Source organism: Talpa europaea (genome assembly GCF_964194135.1).
Source record: "Talpa europaea genome assembly, chromosome: 5".
In the NCBI taxonomy this organism is placed as follows: domain Eukaryota; kingdom Metazoa; phylum Chordata; class Mammalia; order Eulipotyphla; family Talpidae; genus Talpa; species Talpa europaea.
Genome location: NC_140071.1, coordinates 54,590,453 through 54,596,452, shown reverse-complemented (window position 1 = coordinate 54,596,452; position 6,000 = coordinate 54,590,453).

Below are 6,000 nucleotides of genomic sequence, written 5' to 3'. Positions count from 1 at the left end.
AACATCCTACATTCCAAAATACAGAGGAATTTACTTAAAAAGTGAATAAAATCAAATTGATAACGACTTGCATCAGAAAATTTGGATGCGAAGAGACAGGTAATGCAATATATTAAAAACTTTAATGTTATTCAAGTCATAGGCCAAGATAAGACAGTTTCAGGAATTCAGTGTCTCAAAATTTACCTCCCAGAAAACCTCTCCAGAAGGGGTGCCAGGGGATATAATCAAACAAAATGAAAAAAATCTCAAAAGTTGATGGGGGGGGGGGTCTTGCTGGTGGCACAGGTGTTGAAGTCTCAGTGCTGTAGGACTGTCCAGACTCTGTGGCATGGTTTCAATCCCCAGGCAGGCAGCTGGCCCATGTGGCACCGCAGACCTCTCCTGTCTTATACTGCTCCCCTCAGCAGTGTATTTCAGTGGATCCACCTGATCTGCTCCCCACTCTGCCTCTGTTTTTGTTTTGTTGTGTTTTGTACTGTTTTTTTTTTTTTTACACTGATGTCTTATTTGTTTTCCCTATATTCCTGCTATAAGTGAAACCATCCGATATTTTTCTTTTTCCTTCTGGCTTATTTCACTGAGCATCGTTCCTTCTAGCTCCGTCCCGCGTTGCTGTAGATGGCATGAGTTTATCTTTTTTGATTGCTGAATAATATTCCATTGTGTATATATGCCACATCTTCTTGATCCAGTCATCTATTTTTGGGCATTTGGGTTGTTTCCAGGTTTTACCTATTATAAATAGTGCTGCAATAAACATAGGTGTACAGGTGTTCTTTTGAATGAATGTTTCCTGTATCCTTTGTGTAGATCCCTAGTAGTGGAATGGCCAGGTCATATGGTAGCTCCATCTTTAGTAAACTGAGGGAGCTCCAGACAGCTTTCCATAGTTGTTGGACCAGTTTGCACTCCCACCAGCAATGTAGAAGAGTTGCTTTTTCACCGCATCCTCACCAACATTTGTTGTTGCTTGTTTTTTTTGATAACTTACCCTTTTTTTAAGTAATGAACATCTTATGCCTACTCTTCACCACTTTTCTGCCGTAAACACCAGAGTGGTGAGTATCTTTTATATCATGTTATGAACCTATGTGAAAATTTCTCTAAAGTACATACCTAGGATTGTTAGATCATAAATACTATTAATTTCACGAATACTGATAAAGTGCTTTCCAGAAAGTTTGCAACAATTTATATTAAAAAAAAAAACAATTTATACTCTCACTGGGTAGATAAGCATCTCATTTTCCCACATATTTGCAAACAGTATTACTGACTTTCTAATTATTGCATGTTTGGATAAATATATTTTGATTTTGGTTTGAATTTCATTCCTTTGCTTACTGATGAGTTTGACAAATAAATGCACAGTTAGCTATCAAGCTTTACCATTCTGCAAATGTCCTCTTTTGCCCATTTTTCTGATGTTTTAAAGATTGAATTGTAGGAATTCCTTGTTTACTCTTTTCATTTTAGACTTTGCAAATACCTTCTCACAGTCCACATTCTGATTCTCTTTGTTTATGATAAGGCATCCTTTGAAGAAAAAAGTAATAGATGAAGATTGGATTTGTCTGGATTTGTATTTATACTTCATCATTCTTAAGTCTTCCCCATTGCTGAGTGAAATAGCAGTTGCCCCATATTTGTATCAACTAGTTATGTATGTTTGTTGACATTTAGATTTTATTCCATCTAGAGTCTACATTGTATGTCATATAAAGGTGGAATTATGCTTCATATTTTCTTTGTATTATCTGCTAAACCACCTTTTTCCTATTGATCTGTTGAACAGTATTTATTACATATGAAGTCACTATCCATATACACTTTCTGTATAGTGTTCTTTGAGTCTTTTTTTTTTTTCCTATACCCATGCCATATTTTTTCTAACAAATTTGAAATTTTTCTTGGACTCTCTTAACATTTTCCTGCATTTGCTTTTATGCACCATGTTACTTTTATGACTGAAATATACATCTTATTATAGCAGTGACTAACAAGCTTCACCACAAAGAAGAGTCATCTAGAGTATTTGTTGGACTTTACCTAGAGTATTTTAATTAAATTAGGTTGGAGGGCCTCCCCGGTGGCGCAGCAATTGAGTGCTGCACTGTGAAGCTGTCTGCAGTCTCTGCAGTGCCAATTCGATTCCCTGCCGACCAGGGAGAACCCCACATGGTGTAGCAGACCTCTCCTGCCTCGCCTGCTGCTCCCCTCAGCAGTGTCTTCGGTCCGTCTGCCTGTTCTGCTCCCTGCTCTGGCTCTGGTGAATTCTTTCACCTCCCGTTATTCTGACCTGTACCCCAGTGCTTGTATAAAATAAATAAATAAATCTTTAAAAATAGATTGGAATGGAGCCAGAACTTCCATTCCTGGCAAGTGTTCAGGTAATGCTGATACGTAGTTAACATACCACAATAATACAGAATTAAGAGTATTCTAAATCTATAAACTTTACCCATTGTGTTATATAGTTCATGTTACTAATTAAAGCCTTCAATTTGAAGAATTTTCAGTATTGTAAGGCAAATCTAATAGGAATCCCACAGCTACCATTTGTGAAATTATTTTCCCACATTTCTGAAGGGTCACTTTCTGGATAAATTATTCTTATCTGGCACACTCCAAAAGATAACTTAAGGTTTCTCTTAATATTACCATGTCTGATGATTAAATGGAAAACTATAGCACCCAATTCAGAGAGCACCCAATTCAGCTGGACACTAGGTGAAAGTCAAGGGAATATGTTATGAACAGTGAGAAAAGATAGCTACAAATATGACCATGTGGTCAACTGCAGAAATAAGGATCATCATAGTTGTATTTCTTTCTGGTTATGCATGTTTGTATATATTAACCAACTATTTTAATTTTTGTTTTATAATATGCAATCATCTACCTTAAGGTGTATTAAAGAGTTAACATATAAAAGTATTTGTTACTGAATATGAAAGGAGAAGTGCACACACCACTTAAGAACTTTGCGTCCTTTTCTGGGGAGAGGACTAAGGTGTTTTTGATTATGTACAGGATACTTACATCGTGCTACATAGAAGTATAATTTTGTTACTGTCCTTATTTGAAAATTAAGTATGCTTTAAGAAGATGTATATGGCCATCAAGTTGACAAGCAGTGGACTGTGGTAGTTTCTTTAATCTGTCAGTTTAGCTAGCCAATAGCCTTCTGTTAATTAAACTAAGTTGTTGTGAAGGTATTTTGTAGTATGGTTAAAGTTCATAATCAGTTGACTTTAGATAAGAGAGATAATCCTAGATGATCTCTGTGAACCTGACTCAATCCATTGAGAAGTCTTAAAAGTGGAATTGAGGTTTTTTGAAAGAAGAAATTCCAACTGTGGATAAAAGATTCAGCCTGGAATTTCAGCATGTCCTCCTTAATGCCCTGCCCTTGGATTTTAGGCTTGCTGAGTCAGCCCCCAAGCTTGTACAAGTCAATTTATTACAATAGGTCTCCTAATATTTGTGTCCTACTGATTTTAACTTCTCTGAACCTGACTGATATAAGCAGCATATTGCAATAATAATACATTCTAATTAGAGTTTATCATATTCATGTGTAGTTCAACAGTAGGAAAATGTTAGTGTTATAAAAAAGGGAAGAGCAAATATTTCAGTGTTAAAAACATGTTTGCCGAAGTTAAAGACTCAAGTATTACTAAACTAACAAACCCCTTAACTTGAACTTAAATCTAGTATACTTGTAGAAGTATTCATACTTGATGACCACCACTGCTCAACATTGTAGTGGGAATCCTAGCTTATTTGACTTTAAGTATTAAATAAGTAATGTAGATACTGGAAAAATGGAGAACAAACTCACTTTTACATACAGTATACTTACCTACCTACAAAAGTTTTCAATTTATGTATTTAACAAAATTTTATTAAAACTATAAAGATACTTCAGCCATTACCAACTTGGATAGAACGTTATCTCTCCTTGGTGATAGTTGATTAGACCGCTATCTTCCTTTGGGCTAATTAGATTCTCCTTAAGAATTTGGGATTGGAGTGGTGATTCTAGACAGCTAATTAGCAGGTACTGGACTTGTGTAAATATGAGAAGGGACTGAATTGCTATTGCAGGAAATAAGTTGAAAAGTTAGGGGCCTCCCTGGTGGCACAAGGAGGTAAGTCTCAGCACTATCAAGCTATCCCCAGCCACTGCAGCACCAGTTTGAATCCCTGGCCAAGGAGCTAACCCATACGGCATAGCAGACCTCTCCTGTCTTGCCCATTGCTCCCCTCAGCAGTGTATTTCATTCAGTCTGCCTGTCCTGCTAACCACTCTGGTGAATCCTCTCACCCTCCACACCTCTGGCCCGGACCCCAGTTCTTGTACGCATAAATAAATAAATCTTTTTAAAAAAAAAGATTTATTTATTTATTTATACAAGCACCGGGTACAGTCAGAAGCGCAGGAGGGTGAGAGAATTCACCAGAGCCAGAGCGGGGAGCAGAGCAGGCAGAAGGACCGAAGTACATTGCTGAGGGGAGCAGCGGGCGGCAGGAGAGGTCTGTGCACCATGTGGGACCCTCAGTCAGTGGCCAGGGAGCAGCCAGGGATCGAACCGGCGCTGCAGAGGCTGCAGGCAGCTTCGCAAACCCAGCGCTCAACCGCTGCGCCACCAGGGAGGCCCAATAAATCTTTTTTTAAAAAGTTAAAAGAATAAAATAGATCCAGAAGGAAACAGTACAAAGAAATTGAAAGATTTTCACTTAATGGTCACAATCTCTGATAAAACCCAATTACTATCCCTCATTCTGGGAGTTTCCTCTAGATCCACATTAAAATTCTCTCATTTTTTGCCTGAGCTTATTTGAGTGGGTTTCTGTTTTATGCTACTTGGAGTTCTCCAAGACTCTCCAAAGACTCCAAAGACATTCAGGGAAACTTTGGGTGGAGCTCTTGTACCAGGAATAACCATTAAGTTTAAATGTGATCATTTATTGATCTTTGGCAATAAGATCTTGCCTACTGTATCTCTATTCCTTCTGAGGGCCTATAGTAATGAGAACAAAGGTTGGAAGTGGATGGAGTGCCCCATTTCACCATCAAGTAGGGTGAAATACTTTAATGCAATATATACTATATAGCTCATGGAAATAAATACTTAATGTTAGGCTAGATAGTTTCTTTCTTGGTACACACATTCCCAACTAAGATACAATGTGGTGGGCTGAATTTTAAAATGGCCTATACAATTCTTGGTTCTGATGTAAATACTGTGTAATCCCAACTCGTGAGTACAGATGAAGCCTGTGACTTGCTTCTAATCAATAGAATATGGCAAAAGTGAAGGGATTTTGTAGATGTAATTAAGACCTAATCAACTGACTTTGTGTGAATCGAAAAGATTCTGTATGGACCTAACCTAATCCAACAAAACCTTTAGATAAGGGTCAAGCTTAGATGATGTTGGCAAAGTCAAGGAATAGGAAACCCTAGATCTTCATGAAGGCATAGAATTAATATTACATGAGGCCAGTTACATAGTTCCCGTACCCTGGCAGTACAAAACTAATTCTGGTAGGAAGATTTGAGCCCCTCATGCTTGCTAGCATGATTGGAAGGAATCCCATTTCACCTCTATTTATTAGGGAGGGAAAGGAGTAGAGCATACATCCAAAAATCTGACTCACAGGGTACTGACTTGAGGGACTGGCTTTCCAGAGTCCAAGCACTAATATGAATGAGATACAAAGTTGGGGGTTTTAGGACAAAAATGACCAATATAAACTAGAGTCTGCAGTACCAGAGAGAGACATTAGATGGGGCTCCAGTACTACTGCTTATTGTCACACCATCAGTCACAGTATTGCAGAAACCTCTGAGAGATCCTGGGTGGAGATCAGCAGACTTCTCCAATTAACAGAGTATACACATAAGCCCAGAGATAATATATTTACAGAAAAGGCTTTAGGAACTCTCCAGAATATCTAGCTAGGTTAAGTGGGAAAAATCCTTATGTG